This window comes from Mus caroli, unplaced genomic scaffold (assembly GCF_978045245.1).
Source record: "Mus caroli unplaced genomic scaffold, Mus_caroli_1 scaffold_11, whole genome shotgun sequence".
In the NCBI taxonomy this organism is placed as follows: domain Eukaryota; kingdom Metazoa; phylum Chordata; class Mammalia; order Rodentia; family Muridae; genus Mus; species Mus caroli.
The window spans coordinates 69,523,672-69,549,454 of record NW_028227266.1 but is presented as its reverse complement, the minus strand read 5'-3'; the positions used below and the strand labels follow the sequence as shown (position 1 = coordinate 69,549,454).

Here is a 25,783-nt window from a genome sequence, read left to right as displayed (position 1 = left end):
GGAAATGGCTAGATATTGTCCCTTTACTACCTCTTCTTTGATGTTCCCTGGGCCTGGGAATGGTGACAGATGCCCCATTTAGAACAGCATTGGCAGTCCTTTATTCCCAGCACAAGTTATGAGTCTCTGCTTTGACCTTTGCCCACTACTAAAAAGCCGCAGCTCTGGGGAACAAGAATCGCAGCCACACCCAGCCTGCTTGGGTGCAGCCAGCCGCACTGGAATGGGCACCCTCCCACACAAGGCCAGCTGCTCCAGGGACATCACAACCCAGGGAGGAGCCCCTGAGCACAGCAAGAACCGCCAAGAAGGCACAGCAAAAGTGACCCAGGACACCCGACTCTAAGGAATCCAGCGAGGCAGCAATATTTCTTTCTACTGATGATATCAAGCACTCAGAGGAGCCTACAATAAAGCCCTAGTGTTTTCCCTGGGGACACAGGCTCAAACTGTGCTCTCTCAAAGCAGGCTCTGTTCCTGGAAGCACCCCTTGCTTCCTCCAACGCCACCCCTATGCCCGCCCAACTCCCCCACACCCTTCACTCCCTCCCTATCTCTTCTCCCCTCCTTCCACTCCTGCCAAAGGAAGAAGCTACAGGTCACCTTCTAGTTCTACTGCTGTCGGAAGTGAAATTGGCTTTTACAATGGCTATATTGTTTGCAGTTCCTCTGCCTGTATCCTTTGGAGAGAAAAACAGGGTGGGGTGGGTAGAAAAATAGGTTTGCTTTTGTTCTCACTTTAAAAGAAAGAAATCAGTACAAGCCAAACCGACTTGTACAATGTTAGTGTAGGAACCTGGGATCTTAGGAATGGAATAAGCCTCTGTAAGGACCGCAGCTGGTCTATGCTAGAGTTACTCCTTTGATTCAAGGTTTCTTCTCCTCTGTGATAGTTCCCTTACTTTGCATAACCAAAGGGTTCCCCAAAGTGGTCCATCCTCAAAGGGAAAGCTTGCAGAGTTCTAGGACTCAGAAAAGATCATTGGCCAATAGATTTGCAATCCAGACTCCAGCAGACACTGCCACTGTGTAGTGGAAGAAAACTGGTTGTCCCCAAAGAGTAGTTAGTCCTGCCTGATCCCGGGTTCCAACAGGGTTTGCTGGGGCTTGGCAGTTACTAGGATAGTATGAGAACCTTACACCTCTGCCTTCTTATGCTCCCAGCAAATCACAACTGAGCTAAACAAATAGTTAACATGGAAATATTTTGCACACAGATCTTGCTCTAAAATGAAGATATATCCATCCGCAAACCCATTGCTGAGGGCTAAGAGAAAAACCTGGAAGACTGAAGTTATCCCAGCCAGGTTCTCCTTTGTCCCAGCTCCTTATCTCCCCACTCATCCTTGGGTCTTGTCTGAGTTTGCTTTCTGTTGCTGTGTTGAACACCATGACCAAAAACAACTTAGGGAGGAACCTCGGAGGAGCAGGACTTACCGTCCTACTCTCCATAGCTTGCTCAGCTTGCTTTTCTGTACATTCTAAGACCACCTGCCTAGGGATGGCACCACCCACAGTGGGCTGGGCCCTCCCACATCAGTCATTAATCAAGAAAATGCTCCACAGGCTTGCCTATAGGCCAGTCTAATGGAAGCATTTTTACAATTGTGGTTATCTCTTCCTAGATGACCTCAGCTTATGTCAGGTAGACTAGTTAGTAGTAGTAGTAGTAATAATAATAATAATAATAATAAAATAACAATGACAACAACAATAATATAATAATAAAAAATAATAATAATTTAAAAGTAAAAAACCAGGCACTCAGCTTGTCCTTGGCAAAGGGCAATGGTTATTATAATTATTATTATTAATTTATTACTTTAGTTCATGAAACAATGGGTCTTGAGAAAGCATCTTCACAGATGTTGATCATCATGCCCAGTCATGATGGGCGTTTATAGCCCTACTCTTGGTACTTTTTCTTGGCTTTCTTCTATGCTTCCTTTTCCTTTTCATCTCACACTCTTTCAAGTGCCAGTCATGATGGCACCTCCTTGCATCCCACCATTCTAATGTGTTTGTCCTGTATCAAAGAAGATCAGGCATAATAGCTTTTTCAGAAGTTGCTAACGAGTGTAGGGATTGAAATAAGCCCGTGAAAATGAATAAAGAGGACACACAGGGAGTGTGGAGAAGAGGGTATCAGAATCGCCTCTAATTTTACCCAAGTCCTCACGTTCACAGTGTTGCCTAGAAAACATGTCAATCCACTGCAAGTGTTCAGAGAGCAGAATGCACCTAACCCACCTGCCGGGCTTCTCTCTGCTGATGAGTTCCACCCTCCATCCTCACCTCTTTGACTCATTCTCCAGCTTCAGGGTCCTCTGAGGCCACATAGTGTTGTTAGAAAAGCTATGACTGAAGAGTCAAGAAGGCTCAGTCTGGAATCTGAGCAGTAGGTTTTAGTCTCTCCTGTTCAAGCACAGAAATACTTTCTAACGCAGTCCTGCTGTGTAGAGGAGACCAAGCTGGAAGGTAGCAGGTGCTTGGTAAATACTTTCTTCCTATTGTCATGAGATATTCAGTTTTCCACAATTCCTGACAGAGATCTTGATCTTTCATGCCTTTCTTTCTTTCTTTCTTTCTTTCTTTCTTTCTTTCTTTCTTTCTTTCTTTCTTTCTTCCTTCCTTCCTTCCTTCCTTTCTTTCTTTCTTTCTTTCATTGCTTTTTTTTCAAGACAGGGTTTCTCTGTGTAGCCTTAGCTGTCCTGGAGCTCACTCTGTAAACCAGGCTGGCTTTGAACTCAGAGATTCAGCTGCCTCTGACTCCCAAGTGCTGGGATGAAAGGCATGGCCCACCACTGGCCAGAGTCATGATTTTCTAAAATATTATGGTCACATTAGGACCAACAAGATGACCCAGTAGGTTAAGGCACCTACTACCAAGCCTGACAGTCTTAATTTAGTCACCAGAACTCACATGGTAGAAAGGAAGACTGACTCCAACAAGTTGTCCTCTGACCTACTCACAGACACACACACACAGACACACACACAGACAGAGACACACACACACACGCACACGCACAAGTAATAACCACATTATCACCTGCTAGTTTTTCAACAAGCAGGACCTCCCCTTGTATATTGAGTCTCTGTCTGGAAACATAAATGTGTTACCCAACAAGATGTCATGATTCAATGAGACCTCTGTCAGGATGGTCTCTGTCATAATATTGATCAGTCAACTTCTCATTCTTGTAATTGGCATTGCCAGTTAAATTAATATAGAATAAAGGATTTTTTTTTTTTAGAGATGACAGAAGTGAAGCTAGAGAGATGACTTTTTGGCTGAGAGTACTTGCTGACTGCTCTTGGTTACGAGGCCCATCTGACTGGAGGATGGGAGTTCTAGTCACAGCATCCGTGTTAGGAGGCTTACAACCACCTCTAACTCCAGCTCCAGGGGTTCTGGGTTCCTCAGGCACTGCACACATGTGCTACATATACATGCACTTAGGCACACACACACACACACACATACACACACATTTAATATAAATAAATGAATATATGAAAAAAGTAAGAAATAGCAGAAGCTCTCCATGCATTATTTTATTTCCACAATACTCTAATCAACTCTAATCATAGCTAATGAAATGCCCACACGCACGATCATAGTTAACTCCTACACTCATTGAACGTGTGTGCTGAGTTCCCTCTGAATGTATGAGGTGCTGGGCACACACCAGCCCAAGTGAGAGGTCTCAGCTTCTTCATATAAAACACAGAAACCCTGCCTCCTCAGCTCCTCGGCTTGTCTTTGTTCATGTTTAATATCTTTCAAGTGGAATGCATCTTGTATATGTTCTTAGGCCTTGGTGGCAACATCAGTCAAAAGTGCTCATTGGCTGTCATTTCAATTGAGTTGATCATTTTTCTGTAGCATGTCATTTTTTTACACTTATTTATTTATCTCTGAATGCACTTGTGGCACGGGGTGGGCAGAGGTCAGAGGAGAGCAGAACTCTTGGTAGTCAGTATTCCCCTTCTGCCATGTAGGTTAGGGACTGAACTCAGGGTTGTCGGGCTCGACAGTGAGCACCCTTTACCAGCTGAACCATTTTGCTGGCTCAATAAGTTAAGCTTAATTGCCAGACCCAGTGTTTCTGAAAAGACCACCTCTGATTTGCACACAAACAGCCAGAGACAAAGGGAAGTTATAAATCTGATCATTGCAGGGGTGGCTGTCATCTTGTATTTTCCTATAAAGTAACAAAGGAGTGTTTTATGAAAAGATAATCACACCATAGGCTGAGCTCATTGGTGCGTGTGTAAAGGGATTGTCCATCATGCTCTGAGCAAGGCTTCTGGTGGTTAGGAGACACTTACAGGAAATGAACAGATTCTCCAGACAGTGAGGGTCACTGCAACCCACCCATGCATGGCGCCAACCTATCATTAAGGCCTCATGGTCGCTGCTTAATTTGTGGCTTTCCTTTTCTTTTTCGGTAGAATAGATAGCAATGGTGTAGTGTGCTATCTAGGGTATATTAGATTCTGAGAAATACTGTAATAAGCAAGAAGGCAGAACATGAAATCATTGCAGGTCCTGGAAGTATCGTAAAACAAAACAAAAACGGGAAAAAAAAAGCATCAAACAAGATTCCATGAAGAGGAATAATAACCATAATTGTGGGCAGGAGGGCTGGCAACGTCAATAAAATACCTGTCACACAAGCTTGAGGACTTCAAATCCCTAGCACTCATGTTAAAATTAAAAAAAAAAAAAAATTCTGGGTGTGGTGACACCTATCTGAGACCCAAGTGCTAGAGGGGTGGAGACAGGAAGCTCTCCAGAGTTCATAGACTAGCCAATGGGTGTCAGATTGAGTGAGAGACCCTACCCACAAAAAACTAAAGTTCAGATAATACATGCATGTGCACAAGGGGGTCAGGAGAGGGAGGGAAAGAGACAGACGACAGACAGGGGACTAATGAATACAGAGGTGTCAGGATAGGTCTCTTCGAGAAGGTAAAGCCAAGGAGGAGCCAGCCTTACAATGAGTCGATGAAACATCCCAAGCTAGCAAAGAAAACTGATATTGCAAGGAGCCTGAGGTAGCTAAGATTTTTCTAGAAGGATTTTCTCACTGGTTGTAAAGCCAGGGTTTGCCAAGAAAAGCAAATGGCATACCCATGAGGTATATACCAGTTCTGGCCAAAGCTACTTTGTCAACACATGGGAAATCTTTTAAGAAAAGTTATATTTCATAAAACATTTTATAAGCCTCATTCTGGAGATGTATGTGAACTCAAAAACACTCCGAGTACTCTGATAATAACAAGTTCCATTGAGATCACCAACTGTGATCGCCGCTGTCAACTTGGCATACGGAGGAAAGTGGCAAATCCCATGCCCCTCAGATGTTATTGTTGTTGTTGTTGTTGTTGTCGTCTGGAGCTGTCTTGTGCCCCATCCTCACATCCTCTATCAGCACACATTGGGCCAGAATGCCATTTAGTCCTTCAAACCAATGAATAATTTTGCTCTCTACGTGTAGGGAGCAACTGAAGTCCTGAGCAAATGTGTGTTGTTTGACATGAGAAGGCCATGTCAGGAATCAAGGCCTCAGACCTGTGGGAAAATGGCAAAGCCTCCTCATCCTGGTTCAAATGTGCTTACCATTGATTGGTCAGTGTGTTCGAATTTTGGCAACTGCAGTTTCTTCTTGCTTACAGCCTCAGACTGCTGCCTGGAGACCTCCTACCAGGACTAGCTAACTCCTCACCAGGGGGCTGTATGTAATAAAAGTGCTAAGGTCCTGGTTGGTGCAGTGGTTGATTCAACTCTATCAGAGTGTGCTTGACTCACCTGACCCCAGCTTTTCTGTGTCAGTGTGTCTGTGAGTCTGTCCTGTCATCAATCCCTTGCTGCCCCCATTAAAGGGATATGCAAGTAATTTGTTGTTGTTGTTGTTTGCTTGTTTTGAGGCAAGGTTTCCCTGTATAGTCCTGGCTGTCCTGGAACTCACTCCAGAGACCAGGCTGGCCTCAAACTCAGAGATCCTCCAGCCTCTGCTTCCCAAGTGCTAGGATTAAAGGCGTGAGCCAACCACCACCATTCAGCTAACAAATAAATTTTTGCACAAGTGTTTCCCAAGTTAAATCTCTGTTTATCTGAAAGTTAACCTGGGCCCCTCCCTTAGTTTACTAGAGCTGGCCAACCTGTCATGGCTGTGGGCGCTGCCTCTTCCCACCATTCTATGCCTTTGGACGGACCAGCCATCGGAGTTACCTCTTTTTTTTTTTTTTAATCTTTCAGACTTTCTGGAAATCAGGAATTCCTGACATCAGAGGCAGACATGAACCTTTTGGGTGTCTATGGATAGATCTCAGAGAAGATCATGAAAGTGAATGGGAAAATACCTCCCCCTAACCTTTAACACTTAACCTTTAACCTTTAGTGTTCAGTTACAACACAGGGCAGAAAATTCCAATAAAGCAGTTACACATGTTTGACCTCATTTGTATTCACACTACTTCAAAATCATCTGTGTGTGTGTGTGTGTTTGTGTGTCTGTGTGTCTGTGTGTTTGTATGAGTGTGTGCGTGAGTGCTTGGGCACGCATGCATGTGGAAGCCAGAGGTTGAAGTCAGGGATCTTCTAGCTTATTTTTTTGAGACACGCTCTCTCCTGGAACATGGACCTCACCGATTCAGCTGGACTGGCTGGCCAGAGATTCCAGGGATCCACTTGTCCCTACCTCCCCTGTGCCGCCATGCTCGGCTTTTTCTATGAGTGCTGGAGATCTGAATATGAATCCTCAGGCTGGCTAAGCAAACACTTCACCATCCCATAGCTCTTCTTTAATGCACGGTGCAGTCCATGTCCCCAGGAGGCAGGGATCAAGACAGAAGGTAGGGGAAGGCGGTTTATGCAGGAGAAATGAACCATCAGAAGTCGAACAGAGGGATGAGCCAACCAGCAGCGTCCAAAGCCTGCACTACAAGATCCAGACCTCATAGAACCGGAAGGACTGTCCCACACTGAGCTGAGGTGACCAGACCTTTAATCACCACCTAGATTAATGAGGTGGCTCCCTGTAGCTGACGGAGACCCTGAATAACACACCAGCTCTCACCCCACCATGTTACCCACTCGCTACACATTCTTAGTAGCGTATTTGCAAGAAGATCTGTGAGAACCCAATCTCAGCAATTGGTAATAAGAAGGAGTGAAATAGCCAGCTTGGAACAAGAAGAGAAAAATAAGGAGCTAGAAGATTCCTGGCTAGCTCACCAACTGAGGAATCCGCCCCAGACTCAGCTAGACCTAAGGGCGCTACAATGTGAAGCTCCCACCTCCAGGTTCTAGTGGAATCAGACAGGCTTGAGTCTGAATCCTGCTTCTCTTCCTGGCTGGCTGGCTACGGAATGCTGAGCACATCCAACCCTTCATTCAACTACCTATTATCATGAAGCATTGGTGCTTTCTCCGTAAGGTCATGGAGGATTGGGTGAAATCACCGTGCAGCACGCCTGGCACTTAGCAGCCATCATTGAATGGGTACTTGATTATATCTGCCTTCCAACCTTGCTCTGCCTCCATCAACCACACCATCCTGCTGTATGGAGGACAAGGGCCACTCCCCTTGGCTCACAGCCGTCTGCAGCTTCCCAGCCAGAGCTTTTGCTGGCTCTCCAAATTTTTTCCCAGCCAAATCAGCAACAGCCAAGAGTCACAAAGATGTGCCGGCTGACTGTGCGCACAATTCCAGCCCCACGTGGATATTTGAAGAACACGTGACCCTCCCTTTGAGTATTACACCAGGTCTTCACTATCCAGCTAGGAGCCCACTCTAGTCTTTTTCTACAGCTCCTAAAGCCCAGCAAACCCTTTTCCCAGGAAAGCTCAATCCTCCCCTGGCCACATTCTCACCAGAGGGAGATAAATAAACACCTACCCCTGACCCCACAGCTTTCTCTAGACCACTCCCCATTGTCCCACCCAGAGAAAACCCAACATCAGCTTCTTCAGTTCACTGTGTGGAAATATGGTAGAAAAGAGAGCTCTCCCTACACCCCACACTTGGATAACAGGTTTCATGCGACTCTTATTTAACAGAGAATTCTGCTGCATGTCCATAAGCCCCCCTCCTATTCCTAGCAATTAGCTCAGAACATAGTACGTTGTTACAAAGAAAAACAAAAGCATGTGCACAGCTCGCAGATCGGTTAGAGTTTATCCCGTGACTGAATGGAGCACGCTTTGCAGGGTGCTGGGTGCACAGTTGGCACATGATAGCTTTTATCCCATTGATTCCTGTAGAGAGCTGAATGAGAAATGTCCCCCGCCAGCTTCGATATTTAAACCCCTAGTCCTCAGTTGATGAAACTGTTTCAGAAGATTGAGGTTTGGCCTTGCCAGAGGAAGTTAGTCACTGGAGGTGGGATTTGAGACTCCAAGGCCTTGACCTTTGCCCTAGCTTGCTAGCTAGGCTTGCTGGGTTTTTTTTGTTTTTTTTTTTTTTTTTTTCAGTTAAAGGTGTGATTTCTCAGCTTCCTGCTCCTGCTGCCTGCCGCGCCTCCCTGATCTGATGGCCTCTAACCCCGCTGGAACCTTAAGCAGAAACAGACTCTTCCTTCTATACGCTGTCCTGATTACGTTGCTCTCTCACAGCAACTGAAAAGTAACTGATTGCTTGGATTTCTCCCTTCTCCTGCCTTTGTAGGAGGCCTGGCCATGCCCTCCAGAGTGCAGAATCCCCACTCACACTCCTCACTCACACTCCCCTTCAGGAAAGAGGAAACTGAGGCTGAGTCAATCTTTTAGGTAAATGACTTGGCTGAGATCATCAGGCTCCTGGGTGACTGCTTGAAATCACCTCTGCCTTCCCAGACCCCTCAAAGTTTTCAGTGATGACGGTGCACTGAATATCTGCCCTTTAGTCCAGTGTTTGTTGCTATTTTTCTCATTTTCCTATGGCGTGTGTGTGTGTGTGTGTGTGTGTGTGTGTGTGTGTGTACATATAGTGGACACATGTATGTGAGACTGAGAAAAATCCTCAATTGATCTTCTCCCTTAGCCAGCTGGCTCTAGAGATCCCCTGCCTCCACTTGCCCAGGCTGGAATTCCAGGTGTGCCATCGTGGTCACAGGACATTTACTTACTTAGGTTCTGGGGATCCAAACACTGATCCTCGGCAAGCACTTGAATCACTGAACCAGCCCCCAGTGTGGTTTGCTTCCTATCATTGTTGTTTTACTTTTGGTTTTCGAGCCAGGGTCTCACTTTGTTGCCCAGATGAATCTCAGATTTCTTGATTGTGGGGATCCACTTGCCTCAACCTCCTGAATACTAGGACTACAGGTACACAACACTGCCCCAGCCATTTAACCCTGTGCCCTGTTTCTGATGACCTGCAGCAAGTGGATGCAAGCTCAGAGGTGCCATTCTGAAACACAGTAGGAGAGACCTATCCAGACAAAGGACGTGCGTCCCTGCAGGAGGCGTGGGTAACCGCCCGTCCTCTGACATGCGTGGCATAAGAACACTTGTGCCAGCAGCGGACCTCACACACCACAGTGGCAGTGGAGACTGCACTGGAGCCTAGTGACATGATGCACACTACTCACTGTGTGCTGTGTCTGTGGTGCTGCTGGAGTAAACAGATCTGCTGTGTTGGCAGTCAGAGAGCACCTAGACCCCCCCCCCCCACTCAATAATGATGATACACGACCTCATGACTGCTTTGTTTGTTTGCTAAGCCATATTTTTATTGTTCCTAGTATACTTCTATTTATGGGGAAAAAAAAGTGCTAAAAAACAAAGCCACGTCGAACAGGCAGAATCTCTCATACTTCCTGTTCACTGGGCCTCTTGATTGCATCACTTTTCTTGGTGGGATTTAATCTTAACTTGTTTTGTGCATCATGGCTTTGGGAAAACACACACACACACACACACAGTAGGCTCTACTGCAATCTATGTGTCCAGGAGCTCTGTCCACACTGAAGAATCACCTAATGATGCCGTTGCTCGGTTCATATCCCCGTTGCTAAGCAACACATGAGCTGTACTTCAGTGTACCAGCTCTGGCAGGCCACACCTCATTTCTTCTTCTCAATAGCCACACCTGGGAGGCATTATCACTGAATTCATCTGGGGCACGGATAGCTTCAGAGACTCCCCAAGGTCACTGAGCCAGTAACTGAGTCAACACTAGACCCCAAAGCTCCAGGCTCCACAAATTTCCTCTGCCTTACAGGAAATGGGACAAAATGGAAATTAAGTGGTCATCTGTGATCTGGCATAATTATGATGTATCCTTCAGTCTTCTCCTCTATTCCTTATCTGTTTTCCCTTCCCCCACTGGGGAAAGGAGATTACATAACTGTAGCTTTCCTAGGCCAGACCCTGCTTCAAAGCAATGGGAGCAATGATTCAATGGGGGGGGGTCTACCATGGGTGGTCTTCAGGCATCAGGGTAGATGCTGCTCAATAGTGAATGATAAGCATCATGGCCCCAGGAGCTGGGTCACAGGCAGGCTCTGGTATGAGAGATAGTGGTCTAGCTGACAGGACCCATGTATCCAGAAGGACAAGGGCATCACTTCTTTAGTTAAGGATAGATTAGAGACAACAGACAGCCAACATTATATATTGAATGATTTACAAGTCCAGATCATCTAAAAACCCCACTCCCAGGAAGGCCTCCAGAAACATATTATTCTGGGATGTAGAGAAAGGTTTATGATCCAATGAACATGGTAATTTGAGCATCCAGGTGGCTGAGGCAGGTGGACCATGAGTTTGGGCCCAGTATAGGCTGCATAGCAAGACAAAACAAGAGGGGATGGGGAGGATTACATCAGGGTTTTTTTACATTTGGTCACAATGCTTGTAGCTTAAGTTACTGCAATAGTTACATGGACAGTCCCTGAGGCCTTCACAAAAAGGTGATGTCAAGAAGTATCCAAGCCAGTATACATTCAAAATCAAAATTCTAATCTAAATACATACACGTACACTGAAGGTCATATAACACATACATCTTTTAGTTTTTAACTGGTGTGTGTGTGTGTGTGTGTGTGTGTGTAGCTGCATGCACCTGTATGCATGTGTGTGCAGGTGACTGAGAAGGCCAGAAGGCATCTTCTGAAACTGGAGTCATAGACACTTGTAAGCCACCTGATGTAGTTACTAGTATCCCAATCCAGGTCCCCCACAAAAGCAGTAAACACTCTGAGTCCTGGAATTAAAGATGTGCCCACCACACTCTGTACCTTTTTAAACTGGGAAGAAATTATTAATAATGATTTTTCTTGGACTGTGAGATTGAAGATAATTTTCCCCACATTTTTTATTAGATATTTTCTTCATTTACATTTCAAATGCTATCCCAAAAGTCCCCTATAACCTCCCCCTGCCCCATTCCCTACCACTCACTCCCACTTCTTGGCCATGGCGTTCCCCTGTACTGGGGCATATAAAGTTTGCTAGACCAAGGGGCCTCTCTTCCCAATGATGGCCAACTAGGCCATCTTCTGCTACATATGCAACTAGAGACATGAGCTCTGGGGGTACTGATTAGTTCGTATTGTTCCACCTATAAGGTTGCAGACCCCTTCAGCTCTTGGGTACTTTCTCTAGCTCCTATATTGGGGGCCCTTGTGTCCCATCCTATAGATGACTGTGAGCATCCACTTCTGTATTTGCCAGGCACTGGCAAAGCCTCACAAGAGACAGCTATATCAGGGTCCTTTCAGCAAAATCTTACTGGCGTATGCAATAGTGTCTGCGTTTGGTGGCTGATTATGGGATGGACCCCCCGGGGTGGGGCAGTCTCTGGATGGTCCATCCTTTCATCTTAGCTCCAAACTTTGTCTCTGCAACTCCTTCCATGGATATTTTATTCCCTATTCTAGGGAGGAATGAAATATCCACGAGTTGGTCTTCCTTCTTGATTTTCTTGTGTTTTAGAAGTTGTATCTTGGGTATTCTAGGTTTCTGGGCTAATATCCACTTATCAGTGAGTGCATATCAAGTGACTTCTTTTGTGATTGGGTTACCTCATTCAGGATGATATTCTCCAGATATCATTTGCCCAAGAATTTCATAAATTCATTGTTTTTAAGAGCTGAGTAGTACTCCATTGTGTAAATGTACCACATTTTCTGTATCCATTCCTCTGTTGAGGGACATCTGGGTTCTTCCAGCTTTTGGCTATTATAAATAGGGCTGCTGTGAACATAGTAGAGCCTGTGTCCTTATTACCGGTTGGCACATCTTCTGGATATATGCCCAGGAGAGGCATTGCCGGATCCTCCGGTAGTTCTATGTCCAAGGATAAGTTTGGTTATTTCTCCTTATATTTTAAGGAAGGTTTTCTCCCCCATTTTAAAAGTTTTCCACAATAAATCTTTAGTCCTTTTGAAATTAAGGTTTAAAACTAGATGGTTTTTAGTGTTACGTTTTGCCTTGTTTTATTTGCTTTCTAAAAGAGTCAGAAGCCAGGACACAAGTTAAAAAAAAACACGCTATGTTAGGAGGGAATGACCAGGGCAAACTGGGTGTGCCAATCTGTTTGGGAATCTCACAGGGATCAAAGCCAGGGAAATGACATCTCTAGGTCCCTATCTTTTAAGGTGACCAGACTTTTTATGGAGTCCCAGACTTGTGGCACCCATCTTAAAGTGGCCTCTTTATGGTGTTGGAGACCCAGCTGCAGGAGAAGCATCCTACTCTCTGGCTCTGAGTATATACTGGAGGCCACAAGCAGGGGGAAGGAAGATGAAATCCTGGTCCCTGTCCTTATGGTCAATGTAAGGAAGCTAGGCAGTCTTGACAAGATGACCTGCCACAGTGAGGGTCATTTTACACACACCCCAGAACGTGGAACAACACTCCACCTTTCAGCTCCTTTAAGGCAAGCAAAACACCAAACATTAAATTAAATAGAATAAAAATATGGAGAAAGGGAAACGCAAAGCATCATGGGAAAAGCTAAATTCCCATCTCAAAGGCTGTTCCACTTTCTGCAGCCCCCTGCTACGGAGGAGCGCAATTGTTCATTGGGCACGGACCCAGGTTCCACACATCACACTCAGAATCAAGGAGTTCATTTAACCAGCACTGAATAGATTACAGTTTCTCTGAAATCCCACATCCCTTTCTGCCAAGAAGCTGTTTTGCAAGCTGACACTCCCTTGATGTGAATCTGTAGCCCGCCCACTTCACTGAGAAAACAATTTTAGATCAACCCTGTTCTAGACACTTGCTCCCAAGGACAAGCTGGCAGAGACTGTGCGGGCTTCAACCTTTCTGAGCTCTTTGATGATCAGAAATGAGGAACAATACTAGAACAAGTGTTATTAATACAAATAGTCTCAACAATCTTCAAAGTGGATCCTGGGCTCCCTAGGAGGCAGGGCTCACTCAGAGCTGGCCTCTTTTGCCCTGACTCCTATTAGATGGCTAACCCCCAGAAAAAACAAATAGTCCTCAGAACAATGGAGGGAAGTGCTAAAAACCAAAGGTGAGGAAAGAAAAGGAAAAGGAAGTCGATAAACGGAAAAGAGAACCGAGGACTCAAAAACCAACTGCAGTTAGCATGAGCCTTGTTTGAAAACAAGAAAAGAATAAGGTTCTCTAGTAAAGCAGTCCTCGGAAAGAAACCCCCTTATTTCTCTCTCCTGGAGTTAAGAACCCAGAAAGACCCCCAAGGCAGCTGGAGCCTCAGCCTTGGCTCTGCCCACAGCGGCCTCTGCGCTGGGATCCTCCCGGAATCCCTACCCTAGGCAAAGCCTCATGGCTCTAGGGTGTGGCAGGTGGGGCTTTCTGTTTCCAAACCTCCGAGTCATTTTCTTCTGGGTAAACAAACATCTCCTCTGGCTTTGCCAACCTCACCCTGCCAGAAAGTCATCGTGCTAAATTAGTAGCGTTTCAATCAAGTCTGTGACAAGCTGGTGACAGACTGGGAGAGGGTGAGTGAAGCAATCAGATGTTGTTATGGGAAAGAGGCAGAGGAGAGAAGAATAACAGAGGGGCTTAGCAAACATGCTTGTCCGAGTGGCCCGGCTACCAGCGGAACACAGAGAGTGTGGCGCCTGTTTGTGGTTGGAACAAGCGGCTTAGCCTTCTGAGCCGCTGCTGCTGTGGACCTGTTAAAGCTGGGTGGCCTCCATTTGGTTGTACTGTAAATAATACAAATTTCAATAAAACAAGTAAGAGGCTGGGTGATAGAGAACGCTTTTAGATCCAGCACTTTGGAGGCAGGGGCAGGTAGATCTCTGAGTTTAAGGCCAGTCTGGCCTTACATATCAAGTTCTAGGTCAGCCGGGCTACATAGTGAGACCCTGTCTCAAACAAAAAAGATAGAAAAAAAGAAAAGAAAAGACCTAAAACTAAAACAATTATGAGGAGCTTCCACAAAACTGAAAATATTAGTAGTAGAAATAGTGTTGATGCTACAAGAAGTGTTTCCTTGACACCTGGTTAGTTAGTTAGTTAGTTAGTTAGTTAGTTAGTTAGTTAGTTAGTTAGTTAGTTAGTTGAGTTGCTTGTTCATTTGTGGGTTGGTTGGTTGCTTTTTGGTTTTGGTTTCTCTGAGACCAGGTCTTCTGTGGCAAAGACTGGCTTTAAACTCTTTAAGTGGCCAAGAATGACCTCGAACTTCTGATCCCTCTGCCTCTTAGGTGCTTCAATTTCACATGTGAGCCACGGTGCCCAGGTTTATGTGGTGCTGGGGATAGAACCCAGGGCTCCATCCATGTTAGGAAGTGCTCTACCAACTGAGCTTCAACCCAGCACTAGAAATGGAGTTTCCTATTGTTTCAACAAGTGTTACATTCTGCTCCAATTTGCCCTCACTTCAAGAACAAGAGAGTAAGACAGAGAGGTAGGAAGGGCAACTATCGGCTCAGTAAATAAAAGAAGTTAATGGACAAACACCCACTGTGTATTCCTTTCTAAAGTCTCTGTAACAAAATGCAAATTTAAACAGGAAGCAACACTTGAGGCTGAGATGTATGTGTTTGGTGGGACCTAACTATTGAAAGATACAGGTTCTTATGGGTTTCCTAGTTTAAAATTGTATTAACTTTATTTTATGTGTGAATGTGTCTGTGGAGGGCAGCCGAAGGCATTCCCTAGAACTAGAGTGAGCCACCGTGTGGGAGCTGGGAATCAAACCCAGGTCTTCTGAAAGTATAAAAGGTGTTCTTAACTGCAGAGCCATCTTTCTAACCCTTTCTCTTTAAATCTCTCATTCACCCAGCAAATACTGAACACTAGCTATGGTGTCAGGACACACTCATACCTTTAACATGCACCTCTCTGGGTAGACCTTCATCAGAATCAAACTTTATTGGTGTGAAGTAAAAGTGATCTATATGTACTATATAAATACAGTCCATAAAGGGAAATTCAGAGCCAGATGGGCAATGTACCTTTCTGAGTGTCAAATAGTGGGTTTCTGGGAGATTCTGAGTGAGGTCTGAATAAGAATGGCGAGGTAGGGTTAAACTGGGAGATATTTTGGAGACAAAAATGAACAGGCGTTGAAAGTTTGACAAGGGAGGAATGGGATCAAGAATACCTGAAGTTTGAGGCTTTGGGTGTCAATCACTAAGCTGCAGAAAGATAGCATGAGGAGGTGGCCCCAAGGGGGAATAAAATATGTCAGGTGCTGTGGGCCCTTTCTGTAGAGCGGCTGGCATTGCTGTAGGCTCGCCAGTATCTCGTCCCTCTCCTTCCCAATGCTTTTCCACATGCATGTGGCATGTCTATCTTCTTTGTCACCTGTCCACGCATTTCCTGCCTTGCTGGCACCAAGCGAGGCTTTAAGAAGTGCACCTCAGCACCGACCAACTTACAGCTGCCTCCACGGCAGTGGGGTTTGCTGTGCATCTCTGTTTGAACTTTCAAGATGTTCCTGGGGAGTCTTCCAGCTTTTATTATTTCCTGGGAAATGTTTTCAAGCCCCGGGCGACAAGCAACACAGGACAGCGACCTTGAGAGATGAGAAATAAAGACAAAGCACTCTGATTCTTTTTCAATTCACTGCCTGAAGGGGGTTTCCAGCCCACCAGCCTCTCCCTTTGGAGAGAGAGGCAAAACTTAAGAGTTGAGACAGGAGAAAGGCAGCGCTGACAGAGGAAGGAGTTTCAGAGAGGTGCAGAGTGCTCCTGGAGTCTTCAGCCCAGTAGAGATGGGTGAGGAAACACTGGATAGAGAATAGATAGACCTGACTATTCACAAGGCTCATCACCTCAGGACCGGGGGCCATGAGTCCCATGCTAAAACCATTCTGGTCCCACATAACAAAGTTTGAAAGGCTCAAATTATTTCCAAGTAAAGTAACTGTACCCAGAAATAATATTTAGAACATTCAACAATGTCCAACACCAAGAAGAGAAAATTCAGAGTGTGGTGTCTAAACAGAAATTACATAAAAAAAAAAGAAGGCAAAACTCCACAATTAAAAGAAAGGTCAGTCAACTTGAACAACACTAGAAATGATAATAATAACAGAATTAGTGAGCAAGAACATAAAGAGATATTATGTAGCATAGGCTAGCCTCAAACTTCTTTTTTTTTTTTTTTTTTTTTTTTTTTTGGTTTTTCGAGACAGGGTTTCTCTGTGTAGCCCTGGCTGTCCTGGCACTCACTTTGTAGACCAGGCTGGCCTCGAACTCAGAAATCCGCCTGCCTCTGCCTCCCGAGTGCTGGGATTAAAGGCGTGCGCCACCACACCCGGCACCTCAAACTTCTTATGGAGACAAAAATGATCTTGAACTTCTAATCCCCCTGCCTCTACCTCCCAAGTTCTGTGGTTTCATATACCACCAGGCCTACTTTTATGTAGTGCTGGGCGTGGAGTTTAGGGCCTCACTGGTGTTGGGCAAGTTCTCTACCAACTGAGCAGCAGACCCAAGGCAAGAGTCCCAAGAAGTATGATCCATCTATTTGAGATCAAGAACCTGCAGGAAAGAGTGTGGATGCTAAGCAGAAATGTGGGAGCAATTTAAAACACCTAAGTAGTGCTCCTAGAAAACAAGACATTTGGGCAGGTTAACAACAGATTGGACACAGGAGAAGAGAAGATTGGTGGACCTGCTGCCATCACAGCAGAAAATATCCAGTGAAACACAGAGCAGAATAAACACAGAGCAGAATAAACCAACAGTGTTGGGAGAAGGCCTAAGAGACCCTGTGTAACTAGAAAAGAAAGGGTAGGGACTGAGATATGATTGAAGAAAAGGTGACTGAAAATGTCTAAGTATAATAATAATAAATAATAATAATAGAGAAGGCTACTGAAACCCAAAATCCTTAATGATTCCCGAGCATGGGAAATAACAAAAAATAAATAAACCAAGTCATAGCACAAGCAAAGTGCCTGACAAGACACACATACACCCACCCCCACACACACACACACACACATACATAAAGCCACATAACATACAGGTAACCCAGAAAAGAATCCCACAGATACATTTTTATTGAGACATTGTGCTGTTACATATGTGAGAAAATAAATATGAACACCATTCCTCCATTTACGAGACAGTTTTGAACTGTAGAATTAGAGGGCAGCTGACTAAAAAGGGTTAATGCCACCCCTAAAATCAAGTAACTTAAGAACAATTTGGTCCTCTTGAGATTTCCATTAAGATATTGTCCCATGGGTCTGGAATAGTCTTCCATCTAAGGTGAGTTTGTCCCCAGATTCCAAACAGCAATACTTATGCCATTCAATAATGAATGCCTTATGATAGCCAACTATCAGAGCCACCACTATCCATCACTAATTCTCCCTTCAACAACTGTATGGTGTGCACACATGTGTGTGCAGGGGTGCCCGCACATGTATGTTCGCATGTGTGTGGAGGCCGGAGGTAAATATCAGATGTCTTCCTCCTCTGCTCTCCACTTTAACTTTTGAAACAAGGCCTCGAGCTCACTGAACCTGGAGTTCACTGATGCTGCTGGACGAGCTACCCAGCAAGCTTCAGGAGTCTCTCTGCTCTCCAAGTGCTGGGTTACAGATGCGTTCCATGGTGCTCAGGTCCTGGGGACTCCAATTCAGGTCCTAATGCTTGTGTGGCACTCGGGCACTTTGCCCACTGAGTCATTGCCCTTCTGCCTCATCTCATTCTTATTACTTACTAAGCAAACTTCCCCAATTATTCTGTTATGTATATAAGTGTTTGCCTTCGTGTATATATGTTCACCCCATGCATGCAGGGCCCATGGAAACCAGAAGAGGGCATTGGACACCTCAAACTGCAGTTTAAAGTAGTGAGCTTCCAAGTGGGCACTGGAAACCAAACCCTGGTCTTCTGCAAAAGCAGCCAGTGCTCTTAATCACTGAGCCATCTCTCCAATTCCCTTCCCTTTCTTTTCTGCCTGTTGGGCACAGCAGGGCTCTTGGTTCTTACAGAGATCTGTCCTCTACACTGCATAGCGCTGCATGCTAAGCTCACCAATGTTCTGTTACTCTAGTCTTATCAAAACCTCCCATAGCCTCACCTTGAAGGGTCTGAAGCCCTGAACCTCTTAAGTAACTAGGCACACACACACACACACACACACACACACACAAATAGCAAACCCTTTTACAGGTCTCACAAGAATTTAAATTGAAGGCTAAAAGTTCCAGTATCAAAAACTGCTGCCTATGGGAATTGTGGGTATTTGAAGTTCTGCCTACAGTTCAGGAAACACCCTTTGTGGGTGAGCTCCCTTCCCACACAGATGGAAGAGTGGGGATATAACCCTGGAAGTAGCGCATAGGGAAGTGGAAATGCGACTGGAAGGATCCTTCCACTGCCGTTACACACAGTCCACCTAGGCACTGTTTTCTGTCAAATCGCATGAAATAAGGATATAGAAGGCAGCCCTAAGAGATCCGGACAGGAAGCCTGCAGGCTTAGTGACAAGCACCTCAGCGTCCAGCAACGGAAGAGGAGGAGGAGGAGGAGGAGGAGGAGGAGGAGGAGGAGGAGGAGGAGGAGGAAACGGACCTGTAAAGACTGGATAACTCGAATGAGGTCAGATGACTAGCTAGTGGCGAGCGAGTCCTGAGCCCAGGTCTTCTAACTCCAGGATGAGAGTACCTTCATCGTGCCTGCCTCTTCTCTTTTGGCATCAGGAAAAGAAACAGACACCAACTTCCTGATGTTGACTCATGCTCAGGGTTTCCCAACAACAATGTGACTGAGATGCAAGGCTGCATAATAACTCTTTAGTGGAAGGGGAGGCCTGTTCTTAGCATAACCTCAGACCTTTGCCCACTAGAAGCAAATAGCACTCCACATGCCCCCCCCATGTTTAACAACTGAAAAGTACTTCCAGAAATAGCTGGCATGTGGCTATGTGGGTAGAGAGCTTGCCTAGCATGAACAAAGCCCCGGGTTCTAGCTCCAGCCCTGTATAAATAGGGCGTGTTCTTGCAAACCTGTAACCCAACACTCTAAGGCAGATAGATGCAGGAGGATTAGAAGTTGATGGTTATCTTCGGCTATATAGCAAGTTTGAAGCTAGACTGAGAAACTCAAAACCCTGTCTCCAAAATAATAATATTAATTTTTAAGTCCTCAGATAATGCTATGAAAGCAAGCGTCCCCAGGATAGGAAGGAAGAAACGAATGCCTCCATCTGGGCGAAACTGGTTTGAGTGTGAGCTCCTGTTCTGGAGATGATTCTAGTTCATTTGGAGGTTAATGATGGAGCAGAGCAGACAGGAAGTGTGTCGTTAAAGGAACCTCACTGCCAGGCATAGGATGGTTGATTCCAGAGAATGCTGTCCACGGATCTGAAAAAGCATAGTGAAGAGGTTGGCACTGTGCACAAAGGAACAATGTCAGAAAAGGAACTTGTCTTTTTGCCACCAGTCTGGGAACGTTTTGCCCAGGGAACTCAGCAGCAGGAAAGGGAGAACTGTAGAGCCCAGGCCATGATCTAAAAAGCCCTCTTTATTCTCCCCATCTCTGAACTCAGCCTGCTCCATCTATGACTGCTGCACCCATCGCCCCATCCTAGCCACTTTGAAGGTGTTGGTGCCGGAAGGCAGCCTAGGACTCACCAATGCAGCAAGGTTCAGGCTGTATACATACAACATCTTACATGAACATCACAAGGTGTTGGGTAAAACAGCCAGACACAAAAAAAGACCTACTGTGTGACTCTATTGACACAAAGTTGAAGAACAGAAGAAACACATTCCCATTGATAAGAGGAAGTGGTAGGTTTGGGTGCTGGTATTGCTAGAGACGACTGAGGGCATCCTCTGGGCATGGAGACCTCTGTCATGATCCTGAGGGAGGCTTGTGAATGGGTAGAAATCCACAGAGCTACACATTTAGGATGGTCATACCTTCCTGTATGTTTCTATAAATAAGCTCTATCCCCTTAAAAATGAATGTTGACTCTGGAACCAAGGGGGTGTGGATTCCAGCCCTGCAGGTGATTCTGGCTAAGTCAGAATTTTTCTAAGAGGCTAGATGACCAGGGCAGTCCAGACAGGAAGTGCACAGTGAGTACAAATAGCACTATACTTAAAGGAACCACGGACACTGTCAGACACAGGACACAGTGTCTGTGTGAGGCACAGGATGTCTTAACGTAGGCTCCTTTGTTGCCCCAGGCACTGAGACAGACCTGTCAGCCATTAGCCCCTCTCTCCTCTACTTTCTCTGGCTTTGGGAGCTGTGCTCAGGCGCCACCTCTATTTGCCGAGTTCTTTATCAGTGGATAGAATATTTACAGAGTACAGCAGTGTTGATTACACAGTTCATTTTACTGGAGACTGGGGGATTGCACTGTCTCCTCCTGAGTTATTCTTGGCACGGCAGCATTTGCTCCCAGCATGCATTTCTTTACATCTGAAGTTCTCTCTCTCTCTCTCTCTCTCTCTCTCTCTCTCTCTCTCTCTCTCTCTCTCTCTCACCTCAGTGACACAGAACAGATAGACTTCATGCTGTCTTCACCGTCGCTAGCCCCTTGATCTCTTTTATTCTTCTCTTTGGAAACTGGTTGATTCTGAAACAAACAAGCAGATGCAGGAGTATGGATTCTAGCTCCAGCATCCCCTAACGGAGTTGGTAGACGTGTGTTTCACCTTTGCACATCCCTGTTCAGGGCAGGCTGTAGGTTTTGTTTGTTTCACTTTTTTTTTCAGGGATGGATGATGCGTGTACCACACAGTGCTTTTGTAGGGGGTCAGGGTACAACTTGTAAGAGTTTGTTTTCTCCTTCCACCATGGATGTCCCAGGGATCAAACTCAGGATCAGACTTGGGAGCAGGCACCTGAGTCATCTTACTCCACCTGCTTTGGTTTATCATATTTTATTTATTTAAGGGGAGTATCTGTGTGTAGAGTTGTGGTTTTGAACCTATATTGGCCATGGAAGCCTTTCTACAAGCAGACTCTCTGGCAGAAAATACTAGAATCCAAAGTCAATGACACTCAGGTTGACCATGTGTGCAGTTTGGGAACCTGCCCTCTCACTCCTGTGTCCCCTCCTCATTCCCACAGCAGACCCTAGACTATTTGCACAGGCTCTTGAGCATGGGCACTAAACCCAGTCATTGCAAACCACTGCATTTGACCATTTAACCAATTATTTCCTGGCCACCTGAGGCCTGGCTTTCAAGGGCTCTCTTCCTACTTATTCCATGGATTTTAACCAAAAGACCCTCAGTAGATGGCATGTATTTGCACAGAAATACTGAGCCATCACATCTAGGGAAAGAGAACACAGCAGAAGGGGAGTGGGTTCAGAACAGCAGACCATGTGTCTCCTGTCATCCTGGAACATCACATGGACACCAAGGGTTTCAAGAAGCTCTGCAGGACAGGGGCACAAGGAAAGCTGCCCATAGACAGAACTTCTTCCCAAGACCAGAAATGCCAAATAAAGGAATGCAGAGACTGGGGCAGTTTGCACTGAAGACATTGTGTCTGAGAGTCCCCCCCTGGTATTGGTCCCCACAAAAGATTACCCCTAAAGCAGCTACTTAAAACTCCTCTCTGGCCATCAGGCAGCCATGTTAAAGTCACTTAGCACAGCCCCCAATTCACACAGCTGCAAAGTTCCTTATTCCACAATACCCCTATTGATAGTTCCAGAGACAGTTTGGAATCAGAAAAGACTTCATAAAGACAAATTTTTAAATGTAATTGAAATGAGTAAAATAAAGCTACGTGTGGTGGTGCATGCCTTTAGTCCCAGCACTCAGGAAGCAGAAGCAGGCAGATCTCAGTAAGTTCGAGGGCAGCCTGGTTTGTATAGTGAGCTCCAGACAGCTAGGACCCCAAAGAGAGACCCTGTCTCAAAAATTACTTAATTAGTTAATTAATTAAATAGTCTAAAATAAAGGAAGATCAGAGAAAGAAGGAAGAGAAAGGGGAAACAAAAATGGGGAGCTGTCTAGAGTCCTTTGAGACGTAAGCAAACAAGAACTACTCATGTCCAGACAATGTCTAGAAGTTTCTTCTTACTACAATGCCTTCCCCCTCCCAAGCTTATTCTTGGAAGAGATGGCTGCAATAATGGGCCAACAGCTTCTAACCCCAGGAAAGGAATTGGCTGTTAGAAAGGAAGCAGGTACATCCCCCTGCCTCTGGACTTCCCTTCCTCCTGTATTGGTTTATTATGACAAACATTTCCCTAGAATTTTCTAGGATTAGATAATAGAATTATCATGTTATTTTAGCCCACCAGTGTCCAGGCCCTGAGCCTGGTGTCAGGACCCATGAATTCATAACACATGTACAACTCAGAGCCTGGTCATGGAGCCAGCAACCTTGCAAAGGACAGAGTCTACCTTGAAGATCTACGTAAGGCATCTGAGGGCTGGGGTGAGAGAGAGAGAGAGAGAGAGAGAGAGAGAGAGAGAGAGAGAGAGAGAGAGAGAGAGAGAGAGAGAGAGCGCTTCTGAGCTAGGCAAAGACCTGTGGGCAGGAAGCTCAGACAGTGGGATAACCTGGTGTCGGGGAACAGGGATTATGAGAACAGGGGACATTATCCTTACCACAGTGAGTTGCTGCTGACTGATTCAGGAGGGGAAGGAAGAAAAGGAAGGAGTGGGTGATGACTCAGTGGAGATGACGGGCACCTCGAGAGGGTTCTGAGAGCAGAAAGCAGAAGTCAGCACAAGCTGCTTGGTTGAGGGCAAGGGGCACTGCAAGTTCAGGCCTTACCCCATGTAGCATGTTGCCTAAGAAGCCCAGACACAGGAGACAATCACTGGAGAGAAGGAGGAGGAGGAGGAGGAGGAGGAGGAGGAGGAGGAGGAAGAGGAGGACTGGGGCTCTCTCACTTGCTTTCTTTATCTCCCTGTGGTTGGAGAGAGGGGAGTGGGATAGTGATTAGAAGTTCCCATGCAGTAGACTCCTACCATGGTTCCAGCTCCCCATCCATCCATACCCGACACTGTTAATTCCTTTAGGACTGGACATGCTGGTCTCTCTGAGTCCTCTAGTGCTCCGCCCCTTGAACATCTGTGGTCTATATTCAGGGTTGTTGACACTCCTCACTCCTAGTGACCTACCTAAACCCACACATCCTACCACATCTGCCTCCTCTAAATAGCCTGAGCTGAGCCTTCTCCCTGCAGAGGCAAAGACCTAGGCGTGCTCCAGGCAAAAAGAGGCTGGACTGAATACCGAGCATCCCTGAGGACACACCACCTTCAGGGGAGATGCCGTGTTCTAGAATATATTCCCTGGTGTGTTTTCAAATCCAAGCACACAGGATCTTTGTGTCTTAGTGTGGGCCAGGCTCCCCCCAGCCTTGCTCTGGCTTGGTTTCAGGCTCATGATAAGCCCAGGCCTTCTGGCTTCAGTCTCAGGCCCCTGCTTACCCACTTCTGTTTTGATACTCTTGCACCTTCCTGCTTGGTTGACCTCTCTGTAGGCCACCTCTTTCTGTGAAGACTTCAGGCATTCCTATGGGGTCCCCATCTTCACTGACCCCATGGTTCACTGACCCCTCCCACAGACCCCCTCATCATTGTTGATCATATCTGGGGTATATGACTAGCAGTTGCCTGTTTTAAAGACTCACATTTACTACCTGTGTTCTATTTCTTCCAAAGATCTTGGCCTATCTCAGCTGCCAGTTTGAACCATGAATTCCTAGAGATGCTGTTACAACTTTGAAACATTAATCACGCTGACAAGTCCAAGATATGCCTGTTGCCAGGACTCCATGAGCACCAGCCTCAGAACAAAGTAGGAAAGGTCCAGGCCAAAGTGAGGATGTTTTCAGTTCAGTTTCCCTGCATACCTTCTAAAGCTATACCAGTAGCACAGGCACCTCAGGCCCCAGCCCAGTCCTTACCATCCTGCTTGTCCCTGGTATGCTCTGCTCCTTGGCTTTAAGCACATTTGTCATCTTCCAGGACCAGCTCTGACAGGGAGGATGATACCCACGGGGTACGTTCCCTGTGGGGCCATCTTTATCTGCTTGGATCACCCTGCTCTCTCAGGCCCATCTCAAAGAGGGCAGCCTCCTAAATAACAATTAAGCAGTTATAGTGTATGCGTAGTATCAGACATGATATCCAGATATCTATCTGGATGGGAATCTAGGGAGACTCTTGGGCCTCACAGTCGGGGGGGGGGGTCAGCCCCCAGTGTCCTCCAAGGTGAAAGACTGAGCTTCCTGAGCAGTATTTGAACAGCCATGGTGGAAAGTTGAAGCAAGAAGCAACAAACCAGCAACTTTTACTCAAGTTTCTGAAGATTAGATTTTAAAGAGATGAAGATTCAAGCAGGCATGGTAGCCTATGCCTGTAATCTCAGCACTTGGGAGGCTGAGGCAGGAGAATGACCAGTTGATGCCAGCCTGAGATACACCAGACTCTGTTTCAAAGACAAACAAAATCCAACCAAACAAAATAAGAGGTAAATATCCCCATGGCTTATGAGTTTAAAGAGTACAAAACATAAAAGAGTTTTGGTCTTATCTTCCCTCCCCCTGCCCCGCCACCTCTTAGCCCATATTCAGATTTCCATATCTTTTCAGTGTCTCCTTACACAGATCAAAGTGAATGTAAATGAATTTACTGCCCCCGCTACCCCCTGAAAGGCATCACAGGCTAGCTGACATTTGATAATAATGTTTATCACTTAGCAATACAGTCTACAGATCTTTCCAGATGGGTGCCAAGGGATTTGTCTCTGGACTCTATAACTACAGATGATATGACAGAAAATAATTTTGTATTTATTTCATTTTATAAATGTATAGACAGATCCACAGGGTAAGTTCCTACCAAGTAAATACTGGGGGAAAGTAAATACTGGGGTCTCTAAGATGGCTCCGCAGGTAAAGGTGCTTACTGCCAAATCTGAGGACCTGAGTTCAATCCCCGAGACTGACATGGTGAAAAGAGAGGACCAACTCTGCAAATTGTCTTCTGTCAAGAGTTCTAGAGCATGTGCCAACCCCCAAGTAAATACGTGGTTTGTTTGTTCGTTGTTTTTCAAAATCAATGTGCTTAAAAGTTGGAGCTATAAGTCGGGCGTGGTGGCGCACGCCTTTAATCCCAGCACTCGGGAGGCAGAGGCAGGCAAATTTCTGAGTACGAGGCCAGCCTGGTCTACAAAGTGAGTTCCAGGACAGCCAGGGCTACACAGAGAAACCTTGTCTCAAAAAACCAAAACAAAACAACAACAACAAAAGAGTTGGAGATATAGCTCAATGGTAGAGCACACGACCTTGGCATCTGTAGCTTTTGAGACTTGCCTTTCCTCTCCTTGGGAGTGGCATAGGTTTTCACTCTGCCAGCCTGTCTGGAAGGAATAGGCCAAGTATAAA

General features: G+C 45.7%; 1 protein-coding gene and 1 long non-coding RNA gene across 4 annotated transcripts in view; one reads left to right on the top strand and one right to left on the bottom strand.

Annotated features, from left to right (window-relative positions):
* Positions 1-25,783, top strand: part of Lipc (lipase C, hepatic type) — a 128,421-nt gene that overhangs the window by 64,764 nt on the left and 37,874 nt on the right. The gene's annotated exons all lie outside the window — the stretch shown is intronic.
* On the bottom strand, positions 11,205-19,140 carry LOC147002062 (uncharacterized). Its single transcript, XR_015048980.1, has 3 exons — positions 18,979-19,140; positions 15,823-15,959; positions 11,205-12,283 (listed from the first exon to the last, which is right to left on the bottom strand). It is a non-coding gene; the product is annotated as an uncharacterized LOC147002062 (long non-coding RNA).